The sequence below is a fragment of the Hyperolius riggenbachi genome, chromosome 2 (genome assembly GCF_040937935.1).
Source record: "Hyperolius riggenbachi isolate aHypRig1 chromosome 2, aHypRig1.pri, whole genome shotgun sequence".
NCBI classification, from domain to species: Eukaryota; Metazoa; Chordata; class Amphibia; order Anura; family Hyperoliidae; genus Hyperolius; species Hyperolius riggenbachi.
In genome coordinates, this window is record NC_090647.1 from 129177399 (window position 1) to 129194222 (window position 16824).

Sequence of the window (16824 nt, forward strand, 5' to 3'; positions counted from 1 at the left end):
AAATATGCTTCAGCTCTTCCTCAGTCACTTCCACAATGTAGTTATCATCATGAATTATTGATTGGCTAAAATGGGCACTTTGGAGGGATCAATCTCTGTGGGATGTTAAGCTGTGGACTGGCGGCAGAGAAATGTGAGAGGGCGCTGCATCTTCTCTGTGCGCTGCTGATTTGAATATGGACAAACAGAAGATTTTCATCTTATTTTGGTATATTGAGTGACAGGGCCTGCTAGGCTGTGATTGGCTGGAGGCTGTGTTAGAGATATGACAATGCAAACGCAGGCAAATCTCATGTGCTAGAAGAGAGTATCCACGTTTTAGTATGTGTACTAAGAACAAAACACTTTACTGTTGACAGAGGCAGCCTGCTGTGTTCTTTACTGACTGATGAAGAGACTCGGCCCTGTTTGCTGAAGTGTGCACTGCAAGCATTCTCCTACAAGGGTGAGTAACACTATTTATCTATTTTACCAGCACAGAGCAGCTATGATGTGCAAAGAGGACTTAACTCATACCAGCCTATCTGACTACGCCTAGCATCACTTTAGATTAATGGATAAAAGTGGATTGGTTGCTATGGATTACTGTTCTGTGCACATCCTTTGCACTATCAAATAAGACCATATATTTAATGCCTCGTCTAATATTTTATCAAACATCATTATTTTCACTGCAGTATCTGTTCTTTAAGCTGTTAAGTTTTTGCTGTGTATTAATTCACTTTCATGTATGACTAAAATAATTATTAGTACATGGTTTAAAGGGAAGCTTAAAGGGAACCTGAAGCGAGTAAAATGATTTAAAATAAACACATGATGTAGCTGCACATAAATATTACATACTAACCTCACCGTCAGTTCCTCTCAGAAGCTCACCATTTTCTTCTTATGGTGGCCAAACATGTTACAATTTTTTCATACAATCTTACCATTTCTATGTAATATAAGGGAACTGCATAAATTATCCTTTCAGTATATTCACTTAATTTACCCTTATACTTCATAGAAATGGTAAGATTGTATGAAAAAATTGTACCATGTATGGCCACCATTACAGTGATCCATTCCAGGTCTGACAATATTTTGTCATAACTGAAATATACCAGTTGCTGTCAGTTATATATCAGCAGCTGTCAGTTACAACTGAATGTGCAAGGTAATGTCCATGTTTCCCTATGGCTCAAGTGGGTGATATTACAGTTTAACAGTGTGCTGACCAGGAAGCTGCTATGGGGTAATGGCCATTTTTAAAATGGAGGACAGAGAATTCATTGATCGCAGAGGAGAAAAAGATTGATTAGTAGACTACACAGGAGGTAAGTATGACCTGTGTATGGTTATTTTGACTTTTTATTTTCAGTTCAGGTTCACTTTAGGTGACGTGACACGATGAGATAGACATGGGTATGTACAGTACATAACACACAAATAAATATGCTGTTATGCTTTTCTACCTGAAAGAGTTAATATTCAGCTATGCAACTGACAGTTTTTCTGCAGTTGGGACCAAGTCAGACTATAGCCTCCCTCACTAATAAGGAATTGCAGCCATAAAATACTTTCTCTAGGAAGCCTAGTTTTCTGCCAGGAGAGGATAGATAAAAAAGGTCAATAGTTCATATATTTGAGCACTCTGAGATGGAGACAGACTGAGGGCCCGTTTCCACTAGCGCGAATTCGCATGCAGACAACGCATGCGGATTCGCATAGGCAATACAAGTGGATGGGACTGTTTCCACTTGTCAGTTTTCATTTGCGTTTTTATGTGCAGGATTTTTCTGCACGGTAGACCCTGCAGAATTCGCCTGCGAGTGGAATGCAGGCGAATCGCAGGCAATGTATTTAATAGGGAAATCGCATGCGTTTTTTGCATGCGTTTTTTCCCGCGATTTCGCGTGCGATTTCGCATTGAAAGTAATGTAAATTGACACAGGCAGTGACATGGTTAAAATCGCATATACCCTGCCTATGCGAAATCGCATGCGAAATCGCGGCAAAAAACGCATGCGGAATCGCATCCGCATGCGATTTTGTCAGCGGTGATATGCGGCGATTCCGCACCGCACTAGTGGAAACAGGCCCTTAGGCCTCTTGCACACTGCATGCGATTCCGATTCAGATTCCGCTTTTTAATCAGTTTTTACATCCGATTCAGATTCCGATTTGCAGTGTGCAGGGAGCAAACTGCAAATCAGAATCTGAATCGGATGTAAAAACTGATTAAAAAGCGGAATCTGAATCTGAATCGCATGCAGTGTGCAAGAGGCCTTATGCATTCAGCTGAGATAAAACAATAAATCTGTTTTTTTTTTAAAATGTTTAAACCTAATTGTGGGAATATGCAATGAGATTTTTTCAGCAGATTTACTGTCCGATTGATTTTCCGAACGACTTTCCAATCGTTTTTCTTATCAATTTCCATTCACTTAATTGAGAAATCGATCAGAACAACGATCGAAAATAAGATCGGACCTGTCGGAAATTATCTATCAAACCATCTATTTGCTAAAATATCTCATGGGGTATTCCCAGCATAACATTAAACTGTGGAATATCTAAAAATCAGTTTTAGGAGTTGGAGGATAGATACAATTGTTTATCTCTTCACTTTGTTTTCACTTAAGCTTCACTTTAAGAGATTTTTTCCCATCGATTTCCGATAGAAGTGAACGGAAAACACTCAGAAATCTATTGGAAAACAGATCGGACATGTTGGAAATAATCGATCTGACAGTAAATCTCCCAGAAAATCTCAGTGTGTACCTAGCATAAGGTTGTGATCGGACACATGAAGCTGTATTACCCCGGAGTAGGTGCTGCTTCATATAACTGAGGCATGTGGTTGGCATGAGTTTGCAGATACTGACACACTTGCTCCTATCTATAATCAGTAACACCCCCAAATCTTTAAAGATTTCACCACGCCTGCCCGCGCCGTGCATGGCCACACCCATACACTCCCCTCTGTCATTGCACAGGCCATTATATTATTTGCATGCAGCACTGCGTCACCTGCTCCGTAAGCCAGCAGCTATTCAGTAGGAGACCTTGGGCAAGACTCCCTAACACTGCTACTGCTTATAGAGTGCGCCTTAGTTGCTGCAGCTCTTGTGCTTTGAGTCCGTCTAGAGAAAAGCGAGATATAAATGTTGTTTGTCTTTTCTTGTGCATCCCTGCTGTGCATATTAAAGCTGCCTTTTAGATATTATGCACAGCATAGATGCAGCTGTGCACACCTACTGCATTTGCGTGATGGCCAGGCTTTGGTATGTGCATGTGCAGGCATTGGGTGGCGGTGGCACATGCACAGGCTTTAGGGCAGCAGGGGCTATGCAGCGGTTGTGGTGTGAGATTCTTTTGTGAATCATGGGTATACTGGGCGGAGCAGTGCTTTTCAGCGCTGCTAGATTTGGGCGCAGCCAGCGCCGCCATAGACTATAAAAGGATTCAGTCTATAGCGGCGCTCAGTGAGTAACGTCGGGGCCGTCAGAAGACGGAGCCGAGGTTGCTTAAAAATATTAATAATTTGGCTTCCAGCAATCGCTGGCGGCCTGGAGGGGGAATAGTAATTCATTCGTCCCGGACTTGTGCAGAAGCAGGACCAGCCATATAACAGCTGGATCCTGTTCCCAAGTCTACCAGCGCCGAATTCAAATGTACTCATACTGGTATGTAAGAAACAATGGGCTGGATTCACTAATCCTTACATTGTACCGACAACATATAAAGATTAGCGGGCTTAATGCGAATAGCACAATGTGTATTATGCACACAGCTTATATGTTGTAGGTATAATGCGCATTACTAGCTGACATGTCCAGCGTAACCCTGACCAAATCAGCCAGCAACACACCTTATATCAGCAGTGTATACATTGTGTACATAACGCGAGATATGCTATTTGCATAATACACATTACACACCCAGTGTAACACTCGCTAAAATGGACTTGCACTGTCAGCGTACTGTTAGGGCCGCTCATACTATGGTGATTAGCGGGTATTTCCCGCTAATCGCCAAAGCGTTAGTGTTATTTTACCCTATGGCAGTGATCTCACTGCCACGATTGGCGCCGATTGTGGGCGTTTTGCGATTAGCGCCAAACGCAAAACGCAGTGTGAGAAGTGATTTTACTGTGCTAATCGTGGTAAAATCACATGCGCAAACCGGTAGCGCTGACTGCTACCGTTTTGCAATTTATAGTGTGAATGGGCCCTAAAGATTAGTGCATCAGGCCCAATGGATAAATAAAAAACCTGATCTAGATGATTAACTATTTCTCAAAGCATACCCTATATTACCAGATATTTTAATAGATTAATGGTTAGCTTAAAAGAAAGAAGCTAAAAAGATTAAAAGAAATGAGGCCCTCTCAGAGAGAGAGAAAGAGAGTGTAGCGGGCGTAGTTAATCTGGTGTTAGGCAGTACAGTGTTCAGTACACTATCATTGGCCAAATAGCTTTGCACTGTATTAAACAATACAAAGATAGTGGTGATATTCAGCCAGAGTTCTGCTGAAATCTGCTTAAATATTTAGTGGGGCAAGTCTTTGACATAGTGGTTTCCATGGACCCCGGGATGTCCAAGAAAGAGCGGAGCTTGCTGGCTTTACAATAATGGTGCATGCAAATGGGGCACTAGCTGCCGCTACAAGCACGAATGTTCTGCCTGCGGCGGACTTAACTATACTTGGGAAAAGTGCTACAAAAGGCTCCGAACGGCTCAAAAAACACACGAACAGGGTGGAAAAGGGGAGGTCACCGGTGAACATCGCAGAGATGCAGCCATGGCTAGATAAATACCCAAATAGAGAACATGAGAACCACTCAGTCAGCCAGCCAGGGGTGTAACAATAGACCCTGCAAGGGATGCCTCCGCAGGGGGGCCCAGATGCCACAGGGGGCCCGTGGGGGGAAAAGTTTGAAAGACTGACAGCTTAAGGCATGGAGAAAAAAACCGTATTCTGCTCTCACAGCGTTGTTATATTGACTGCATGTGTCCACCACACAGATAAGGAATCACACACACTTTGGAATTTGTACACTGTCCCTGCTCCCTAGGGTTCATAAAAAACATCTGTCTCACACTGCAGCAAAGTTCTAAAGACTTAATGTACAACCCTAAAACAAAAACATCACATTTTGAAAAAAAAAGATGTAGACGTTCCCTTTTCAGCAAAAAGGATCCTAGATTCTTATCACACAGGCTAATGACTTTATGGCCTCTGAATACTTTTACAACTCAGTGTGGAGATTGATGTCTTATTGTTGCTGCTTCATTGAGAGCTTGTTGTCTCACATGGAGTCCAAGTTCTGTTGTAATAACAGTATCAATCAGTGACTTTCTGAATGCTTTGCCAAAGTTACATTGATACTATATCTTAGGTTCAGCATGTCATTGTTGTTCCTCCATATAGCATGTGCTCTTATGTAGTAAAATAATAGGGCTGTGTGTGTATGTGTGTGTGTATGTACTGGGAGCAGAGCTGCAACGAGGGACTTGTCGGCTGCAAGGGGCTGGAGGAAGCCCCGGGTAAGTAGATCTGGAGGTAGCATAGATTGCCTGACGTTTCCTTTAAGTCTAAGGCCTCGTTCAGACTATACGCGCTGCCGTGTGCATTTTGGCAGCGTGTATAGTGTGCGACACGCAAGAACGGTAGAAGGGCATAGACAGCCCTTCTACCGTTCCCATCATATGCGCTGCGTGGCAGCGTGATTGCGCTATCGCGTACTGCACGCATTTTTGTAAATCGCAGCGCAGATCCCATTCATTGTAATGAATGGGATCTGCAGCGCAGCGCATAGGAGCGCAGATGGCGTGCGATCGGACGCGTTGCGTTCCGATCGCACAGCCATCTGCGCTAAGTGATGTGAACGAGGCCTAAGTGTTTTTATCTGCATGGGGAAAACACATTGGTCCTCAGTTTTCCTGTGCAGAAAGCGAGGATGGTGGGGGACCCCATCCAAAGTTTTGCAGGGGGGCCCAGTAATGTCTAGTTACGCCCCTGCGGCCAGCATTATCAATCTTCTCTGTAGAGCAGCACCTCTTGGTCTCCTCCTCACCAGTTGTGCAATCAGTGAAGACACAAGCAGGGAGTGGACTCTAGGTGATGCCACAGTACGCCATGCAGGAAAGATAAACATGGCCACAGTGCGGATGGAGAATCCAGGCATGTGAATGTGTGTGACCACCCTACCCCGTCAGACCAGGATGGGAGGAATTAGAGTGGCCAGTCATTAATTTAGTGAGCAGATGGAGACCTAATAAAATGGCTACTATGAGGCCCAGGGCCTGACTTAGGTTTCACAACGCCCTGAGCTAAACTTGACTTTGCTGCCCCCCTACCTGGATCTCGACTCCCACACTGGGTCATTTAATGATAATAAACAACTAAGCATCAGATTAATACATTGGGGCATATTCACTAAATAGAGGTCAAATTGCAGTGCAACTAGCAACATGCACATTACTTAGATAGTGCGGGCTACGCTAATACACAACTGGATAAGTAATGCTGCCTGTGCATGGCAATGTTACCGCTATTTTGTGAATATATGCCACATTGTGTTTTTGCTTACTCACAAATATAGATGAGAAGCAAGTCTGTATAGCACCCGTTCTCCAAACTTGTGCCCTAGCAATCGATGCAGGATCGTGCAAAAGTTACTGTGTGTGCACCTTTATTGATGGTCTGGGGGAAAGAGTGAGGGCTTGTTTGAGGGTGCTGTTGAGTGAGTGAGAACAAGGGGTTGCTGGGGGGGAGGGTGTGAGGCTTTTGAGGATGGGTGGGCAGAGAGAGGGGCTTATTGAGGGTCTGAAAAAGAGAGAAGGTAGAGGGTGACCAGTGAGTCCCTCCAGTATAGGTGGTGATAGAGTGCCCCCCCCCCCCCCGTATTAGGTAGGCAGAAAGAGTTCCCCAGTATAGATAGCCAGACACCCCCCCCCCCCCATTATATGTATAGGTAGAAAGAGAGCCCCCCCCTCCCATATAGGTAGCCATAGAGTCCCCATGTAGATAGCCAGAGAGACCCCCCTCCCCAGTGTTGGTAGCTAGAAAGGACCCCTTATAGAAATTCAGAAAGGCACTCTCCCCCCCCCCCCCCCCCCCCAGTATAGGTAGCCAGAGAGCCCACCCTAGTATGTGTGTCAAAAGGCCCGTTGCCAGGCAGAGTGCACAGCGAAGGGTGTCAGTAGCACCCCCTCCAGGATCCACAGCCAGCTGCACACAGGCATATGCCTGGGGGGTGGAGCTTCATGGCAATTTGGGGGCAGAGCTTTGCGTCAGTTCCTGGAGCCCCTTCAGAGAGAAATACTGTGTCGCCTTGAGCGGCCACTCAGGTTGCTTAGGGCAAAGGCCAGCCCTGATGAGGCCTAGAATTTACAGTTAGACCTCAGCTTATTATTACATTTGTGCATGTGGGTCCATGTCTCCTCCAGCAGCCATTCTGTGTATTTCTTCTATTTTATCATGTGGGTGTCCTAAGTATTGGATCCATGCATACGAACTTTGTGCTCTACAACACTTCATACCTTGCCTTTCTTTCTATAGTTATATATATAGATCCACACACTCCGCTCACAAAAGCTCTATGTGAGTCTTAAATTTAATGCCAGCACAATGTCCATGTGAACCAGCCCTTAATCTTAAAATAGCCTGTTTCACATCTGGCCCATCATATAGCCTCATGACCTTTTTCATTTCTGTGCTTTATGTTACTAATATAATTGTGAATACAGAATCCAACACGTAGGTAAACTGAGCTTTGGTCTTAGTATCAATCACTTTTTAGCGCTCATATATCTGGGCGTCAATCAGAGAAGACACAGCTTGTTATCTGGTACATCATTAGAATGGGAAATATGTTAGTGGGTCCCCTTTCACCTCTGAGATAAAAACAGCCCTCCGTTCCCTGCTAGTGTGGTATAGAGCTGGCCTGAGCTATAAATACATGACAGCCTCTGTACAACACATAGAATGAATCGGGATCATCCTGCACATGCTGGCTGCTATCAGGTGCCAGGTTATGCGTCAAACTACCTGCATGCATCTACTCTATTATATACACACACGAAGGTAAATCTCTGGGGAGAATAAGCCGCTAATGAGCTGGTGCTATACTGCTAGACAATGACTCACCGCCAGGTACAACAATGACCTTGTAAGATGTTGCGCCTAGACCCGGCAGTCACAATGCTTACAGAATAATTCCTCTGTCTTTGGACTGGGAATAAAATCATCTGTAATTTATACCTCGTCATTTTTGTTTCTTATATTTTTTGAAAGCTATCAGCAGCCAAACCTCCAAATAGTGTTCAGACTATGTCTTTAGACAGGAGTCAGACTAATGCCAGCAAACTAATCAGCGAGAAACAGAAATTAGAGCAGGGGTGTCAAACTCAAATTCAAAGTGGGACGAAATTGAATACTGAGACCAAGCCACAAGCCAACCTCAATGTTTAGTGGCCAGTGCAATCTCCCTCCCCTCATTTATAACGTTTCTTGGTGTCTAATGCCCCACCCCCCTACACAGTTCCCTAGTGTCTAGTGCTCCCCCTCTCCCTTATACAGTTCCCTAGTGTTGAGTGGCCCTCCACCTTCCCCTATACAGTTTCCTGGTGTCTGATGCCTCCTCCCTCTCCTATACACTGAGTTTGAGTGTTTAGTGGCCTTCTGGCCACTGTGGCCCTGTGGCCTCTGACGAATCAGGAGACAAAACAGCAGTTAGGCCATCTGTGTGCACCCTCTGTTGATGCCTATACTGTGGGTCTTTTTGGACTGTCATTGAAGGTGTGATTTACTGGAGGATTGTTTCATCTTCTGGTGATCTTGGAACTTTTTACCCACGGCACAGTCCATGCAGGCTAGTTCCCCTAAACATGTAATTGTACTATGATCATTTAGTGCCATCCTCATTTAGTGCCAGCCACCACTTTTTTTCTCTTTGCATTTACATATCTAAACTTGACTGTAAAAAATGTGTTCTATTTGCCTGTGATCAAGGATCTTGAGCTTAAAAACATGCAGCAATACCTTGCAAACAGGCAGCCAAAAACAAACTGACGATGCGTCTTGTAAAGACTAGTCTCCCTAAACATGTATCTGTACCCCGTTGAAAGGCTAGCACCCCTAATTATGTATCTGTACCATCATGAAAGGCTATCTTCCCTAAACATGTATGTGTTATGGACAGAACCCAAAGTCTAGCCAGTGGTCACTTCAGGGTCTGGCCTGCCAATACGGGAAATGGCCAGCTGATGTAGCTAATACACTAAAACTTCATACGGACTTTGGTCAGCCAGATGGCAACATGAATAAATGTGGCCAGCCAAGCCCCGAAGCGGCAACTTACCACTGCCTGATAGGCAACCAAGATTGAAGCCAGTGCAGTGCACCACTTTTTCCTGGTGAACAGCTTGCCAATTTCAGTCCAAGGCTCTGTTCAGACATTCATGGGAATGGAGCTTGAGACCACTTTAGAGTAGTTGCAGTAGGCAGTCAAAGTACTGGTCTCCACCATAATTAAGCAGAGCAATATGATGGTATTAAAGAGGCAATTTGCAGGAGTTAAAGACATGATAATATGGAAACTGATTACAGATTCTTTGTAAATAGGCTGTGAAAAGTTTCTCAGGACTCATGATCTACTGCACTTGCCACAGTCTGAGGCAGGGAGTACAACTGACAATGCGTTTTGCCATGTGTTTCCCTATTTTTGGCATTCTGCATTTGCTCTGCGATCGCAACTTCCGCACGTGATTTTATATATTTTTTTCGCAATTTTTCAGTTGCAGCGAAATACATGGAAATTGGGGACGTGTACATCATCCGCAGAAAGCTGCCTGATCTACAAATGTGGGGAAAACGCGAATGTTGAACGTGAACAACATGCGGCGGCAAACCCCAAGCGGGCAAATGACTACAATGATTGTGGCGAAAAGGGGGTATTTTGCCATGTGTGTTTTGCATTTTGATTCAGATAAGTCTGCTCCCTGACTAAGGCCTTTTTTTAGAAGGAAATTGCAGCACCCAGAGGAAACCCACCGAAATACAGACACAGCATTCATGCTCATAGTTCCTGGGCAGAATTGAGACTTGGGGCTTTAAGGCTGTTTGGAGAGTGCTAAAGTTTAGCACCCAGGGCATCTCAACAGCACATTAAAATGCATGCTAAAAATTAGGCTCATTATTTAAAAAAAACATTTAAATTGAAATATTTATTAGAGGCTGGGGTTGGGGGCAACACTGTACTTTAAACAGTTTAGAGAAGTCACACTTGATTACATTCACATGGAAAGTGTGTGTGTGTGTGTGTGTGTGTGTGTGTGTGTGGGTGTGTGGTGTGTGGTGTGTGGTGTGTGGTGTGTGGTGTGTGGTGTGTGGTGTGTGTGTGTGTGTGTGTGTGTAGGGGGGTCAGCTCCCACAGCTATTAGTAGCCAGGACAAACTGTGTGGTTCCCTTTAACCACTGCGTCACTGAGCCATTCATTTTTTGATTGTTCTCAAACAATGGCTAGGAAGTACTCATATAAAAACATGAACTGTTTTACCGATCTGTTTTACTGAAGCCTTCATTTGCACCTCATTTGCCAGGATATTTATGGACTAAACTTTATTTTAAATTAAAAATGCTTAAAGATATTTTGTAAATACACAAAAATTTACTTTTTGTCAAGTAAACATCTGCCATCAGACATTTTGGGCACCCTAACTAGGTAACTCCCCCCCCCCCCCCCCCCCCCGCAAATTAAGGAATTAATGCTGTAACTACTTTACTAACAGTATGCACTGTTTTCCACAAAAAAAAACACTAATAATTTAGCAGGTATGTCCCCCGAAATAACATAATTAATTAATTAAGAAGCATGTCCCCCAAATAACATATCTAGGCAGTAAGCAGCGGCAGCGAATGCATCGGAGCATCTGAGTGTGGCCACTTCATCCCATCATGCCAGGGGCCATTAAAATGGTTAACCCAATCCATACAGACAGTGAACTGGGGATGGGAGGGTGGAGAAGTGTGCAGATCAAGGCAGCCTGCAGCAAGAGAAAGGTGTGGAGCTCTAGGCCACAGCCAGTGCAGGAGTTCCTCCCATCTTCTGTATAGCATGCTTGAAATAAAATAGGTAGATACCTTCTACACCAGTTCATAGGTCCTCCGAACCCTCTAATACCTGCTCACTTCCATCCTACCAGATAGTTGGAAACTATTCCACATAATAGACTATAGTAAACAGTAGGGATGATCGGAAAGGGCAAATTCCGTTCCGCCGGAATTGCGGAATTCCGCCAGCGCTAAATTCCGTCGCCATTACATTTCCGCAGAATTTTGCGAATTTCCATTCCGGCGGAAAAATGAAAGTAATCGCAAATGAAACCTCGTTTTTGCTAAATGGTAGCCCATGGGACCTAGTGGCTGTTCCACCGGTCATTTTCTATTTTTTTTATTTTTATTTATTTATTTTTTAAATTAATTAATTTTTTTTGCAGCAGGAGGTGTCGCCTACGCCATAAGACCTAGCGGTGGTCCCATGGCGGTCGTTTTGGCACCGCAGGAGGTGTCGCTTAAGACATGGGACCTAACGGTGGTCCCATGGCGGTCATTTTAGCACCACAGGAGGTGTCGCTTACGCCATGGGACCTAGCAGTGGTCCCATGTTGGTCGTTTTGGCACCGCAGGAGGTGTCGCTTACGCCATGGGACCTAGCGGTGGTCCAATGGCGGTCGTTTTGGCACCGCAGGAGGTGTCACTTAAGCCATGGGACCTAGCGGTGGTCCCATGGCGGTCGTTTTGGCACCGCAGGAGGTGTCGCTTACGCCATGGAACCTAACGGTGGTCCCATGGTGGTGGTTTTGGCGCCGCAGGAGGTGTCGCGTAAGCTTTGGGACCTGGCGGTGGTTCCATGGCGGTGGTTTTGGCGCCGCAGGAGGTGTCGCGTAAGCTTTGGGACCTGGCGGTGGTCCCATGGCGGTGGTTTTGGCGCCGCAGGAGGTGTCGCGTAGGCTATGGGACCTATACAAAATGGCTGGGATAGGTGAGATAGCTAGGGAGCTGGTTGCTAACATAGGATTGATTGTTTTTTTGTTAAGACTGTAATTGGTGCTGAAATAATTCCGATTTTCATGCAGAAATCCGTTTGGGTGGTTTTGTAAGCCTCTGATTGGTGCAAATTCCTATTTTCATGAAGAAATCCTGTTGTTCTCACTTTAAGCTTCTTCTAAGGGCTTCCTTGTGATTGGCTTACAAAAATCCGCAGTCCGCTGGAATTAAGCATCGTTCCGCAGAATTTCCGTTATAGCACTATGGCAATTCCGTTCCGATGCGACGGAACGAAACCACCAAATTTCGGCCGGAATCGCGGAAAAATTAATTCCGCGGAATGCAGTGAGCATCCCTAGTAAACAGGAAGGCATGGCTTCAGATGCCAGAGCTATTCACTATCCTGCATGCCCATGTGACTAAAGGGGGAGAGTGTCAGGCATACTGGGAGTGAGCAAGCAGCATGTGACTACTGAGGATCACTGAACTGATGTAACGGCTTGTCACACTATGAGCGTTTTGAGATTTTTCTTTAATCGCTTACGTTTTTAAAAACGCTCTAAAAGGTCGTGTGTAATGAAATCCAATGTGGGTGTCCTCATATGAGCAATGAGCTTTTTTTCCAATCCCAAATGCGGGTCCTGCATCATTATCTGGGCGATTGCGCTTCAATGCAAGGTATAGGAAGAATTGCAAATCGTTTTAAAAGCACTTTGAACGGAGATTTTGTGAGCGTTTTTTCAGGTAAATTCGCTTTTAAAGACATTCAGTTCCGGGTCAAAGAGTGCACTACCTGTTTGTCTGCAAACACAAAATTACAATTTGGAAAACAAAAACGCATACAAAATCGATTGCAAAAAATGCAAATCGCACAAAAATGGTGGTAATCGCTTCACAAAATCGCTCGCAAAAGCACTTAGTGCTTGCGATTGCACTACATGATTTGTAGTGTGAACTAGGCCTAGTGCATTTGCTTTTTTCTATAAAACATTTTGGTGCATAATTGCTTTAACCCTCCTGGCGGTCTATTAGAAACCGCCAGGGGGCAGTGCAGCACTATTTAAATAATTTTTTTTTTTTAAATCATGTAGCAAGCCTGGGGCTCGCTACATGATAGCCGCTGTACAGCGGCGATCTTGCGCGGAGCGGCGGCGATCGGAATGCACACGCAGCTAGCAGAGTGCTAGCTGCGTGTTGCAAAGAAAAAAAATGATGCAAATCGGCCCAGCAGGGCCTGAGAAATCCTCCTCCGCGGCATAGCCCGAGCTCAGCTCGGGCTTACCGCCAGGAAGGTTAAAGTAGGGTGGGGCCGAGGCAGAGGCAAGAGAGGCTCCAACCTCAGGGCGCAGTGTAGGAGGGGGTGCACAACTCACTCAGCTATCATTCCCCTATTGCGTTTGAAGCAGAGAGAAATAAGAAAAAGGGATACATGGCAGTGACTGCAAGCCAGATAACTATAAATTAAGGTGTTGGGGGTCCTGGGGTACCTCTTAGTCCAATAGCAAGCAGTGTGTGACGGCTGGGGTAAGAGGGATGGAGGGCGCACTTTGGTGTCTCAGCCTTGGGTGCTGGAAGACCTTGTCCAGGCTCTGCTTTGAAGCAATAAGGTGGTAGGATTAAACAAGTGATATGTGAGCACAGATGCAGGAGTGAGCTGGCTGAAAGTTCCACTGATGGTAATGTGAGTGAGCAGTGAGGTACCAGGAGCCGGAGGCTGAGAGGTATGTGGTACACCACATCTTCCATCACTACAATCTGCTTACCGCTTTCCACGTGGCTCTGGGTGTGACCCAGAATGGGCAGAGCTGTGTGCCAGCTCCCTCCACGCCTCTGCTGGCATTGTTAGAAATGTGAAGTACATAAACTGTCATCAGACAAGAGCATATCGGTGCAGGGAAGGCTGCAGCACATCTGGCTCTGAGAGCAGTCTGCCTCTTCCTGTAAGTACACTATTTGCCATTCCTATGGATGAATTATACAAATGCATGACCTTGCTTTGCATGACTGTACTAACATGTCTGCTAAAAACCTTTGTCACTACGCTGTGAGGATCACAAAGCAGTGTTTGTACTATTACCAGGCAGACCAGATGACTGCAATGGAAAACCAATAAATCTGAATCTCCTAACCGAAAGTCCCGTCTCGTGCTGCTTTTTATATTAATTTGTGATATATTATTGGTAGTTGCTTAAGATGTAAAGCATTTAGTCTGTGCTCTTATATATATACTGCATGAAATACAACCAGCTAGAATGGTCACACGGTTTTCATTATTTGTATGTACTCTGCAGATATTACATGCTATCACTGCATGATCCTGATGCTTATAGCAGGACTGGGTGATGGCTGGGATGTTCAAGAACAACTTGCAGTTATAGCAAAATAGTTTCTTCTCCTGTTAGTGGCCACACACTATGACATCTGACTGTACAATTTTTATACAATCTTACCAACATCCATGTACTATAATATCAATGGATTCACTATGACTTGGATATATTTTTCAGGTAGTCTCTTTCCTCTATAATAAAACCCTACTGTCTCTGCGGCCCAAGTGCATGTGTGTGTCCCTGCGTGCTATTGCGCAAGTGCCGCAGGGACAGCCAAGGGGCCAGGGGTGCACGCAGTGAATGTGCTCAGTGGCGGTGGTAACGGGAGTATGGGTGGTAAAGGCGGAGGGGTGGGGAGGGGTTTAAACACAGGTCTACTAGTACTACATAAAAGTGGTAAGATTGGAGTGGTCAGATTGCAAGAGTGTAGCAACCTTAACCTCCCTGGCGCTGTGATTATTACCTGATTTAGGGTCTAAAAGCCGTGCAAATTTTTCACAAGCTTTTAGACCCTAAAAACAAGAAAAAATACATGCTACAGAGAAATCTGCAGCAGCCCCTGCATATAATTCATTCAGGCATGGGATTACCGCTCTGAGCCTGACTCGGGATTACCGCTAAAGAGGTTAAGAGAAGGTTGGTGCCAAGCGTGACAGCTCAGTGTATAGACATGTGCATTTGTGAATTTCTCTGCACTAAAGCTGGCCATACACATATTGATTTTTCTGATCAATTTCTGCCAGATTCTGCCATGAATCTATTGCTCCAACAGATCCCATTGAGGGATTATGATTTTGAGCAGTTAATCAATTTGACATGTCGGGAAATCTCTGCATGATGGGGGCGGGCAGGAGCGGAGGGGGCGGGTCAGGAGCAATGGGTCTGGTGGCCCATACCATTGCAATGTTTCCAGCAGCACAAGCAGTATACATAGTAAATGTAGTTTGCCGTGTATGTCGGGAATAAATCACTAACCAATCGCATTCTAACCAGATGAGTATCGATCGGCCTGGCATATCGGACCATAATCGTCTCCTGTATGGTCATCTTTTGTTTCAAGAAAATATTGCTAAAAAGTTAGGTGCATATTTGACCTCCATTTATGTGTCACAGTCAGTCTCAAGGGACTTCAGTAGAGTAGTCTGCCTAAAATCAATTAAACCAAAAGCGTTGTATTGCTCAATGCAGTGCAAGTCTATGAGCCATCAATCCCCCTCTGCTTCTACCCCGCCCCCTTGTCTGGAATTTTTGTTAACATGTACAATCCGTGTATGATATACTGATTAGAATTGATTGAAAGGGAATCAAGAGGATAAATAAAATAATTTCATTTCGAAAAAATTTTGAATTTTTACATTTGGACTCTTGAGACACTGCAGTTGAGCAGAGACAATAAAACATTAAATCTACTTTGTAAATGTTTATACATTATATAAAACCATGAGATATCTAAAAAAGGGGCAATTTTTACGAGTAGGAGGACAGATCCAATTATTTATCTCATCAGTTTTTTTTTTCCACCTAGGTTTCACTTTAACTACCTGCGGACCACCGCAGTATAAATCTACAGTGGGCAGGGGGTGCTGCGGTTCTGACCAGACGTAAACTCTACGTCCCATTCACCGCGCGCCCCCGCCCGTCCCCGCCGCTGTCGCCGCTCGATCTCCGCCGCAATGAGCCGCCCTGTCGCCTCTATGACGGCAGAGCACTGTGAGCCGGGCAGGAGCCGTTTTCATTGGCTCCTGGCCCTGTCATTCATGTAAGCCATTCCCATTGGCTTACATGGAGTGACAGGGTCAGGAGCCAATGAAAGCGGCTCCTGAATGGCGCACAGCGCTCTGTCGTCATAGCAGAGAGAGCAGCCTGCGGCGGGGACGGAACGACGTGATCGGCGGGAGTGGCAGATTTTAGCGGCGATTCGTCGGGAAGCGGCGATTTACTGGACCAAAAATTGAACTTTATCCCAATCAGTAGCTGATACCCCCTTTTACATGAGAAATCTATTTTTTTCATAAACAGACCATCAGGGGGCGCTGTATGACTGATATTGTGGTGAAACCCCTCCCACAAGTAACCTCTCCCACAAGAAAAGTTCGAACTTTTGTGGGTAATTGCTGTTTACAGCTGTTTCCAACTGCCAAAAACCATGCAGCAGCTACATCACCTGCCAACAGTAAAATGTTCACTGGAGTTCCTCTTTAAGGGGGCAGAGGGTGCTGGTCCCGAAGTGGTTAAAGGATACCAGATGCAAAAGCATCTGGTAAATACTAAACTAAACTTGAACTGGGTTCATAAATGGTATTACTATGGACTCTGTAAAGTGCTACGGAAGATGTTGGCGGCCAATAGAAATACATAATAACAATAATCAAGATTTTCCCATCAGTAACCCTTATCAGATCTCAGAGGAAAATAACTCTTCCTCACTCGACCCAAAACAGTGAAAACATTCCACAC

The 16824-nt window shown here is 44.9% G+C and overlaps 1 protein-coding gene across 2 annotated transcripts in view; it reads left to right on the forward strand.

Moving 5' to 3' along the window:
* Window positions 1-365: 365 nt before the first annotated feature.
* Window positions 366-16824, forward strand: part of AVIL (advillin) — a 96445-nt gene continuing 79986 nt past the window's right edge. Inside the window, exon 1 of one of the 2 annotated variants that reach the window (XM_068267406.1) lies at window positions 366-445. The gene's annotated coding sequence lies outside the window, so the exon portion shown is untranslated. Of the gene's footprint in view, window positions 446-13892; window positions 13978-16824 lie in introns of those variants that run through there. The other variant, XM_068267405.1, reaches the window with a different exon arrangement.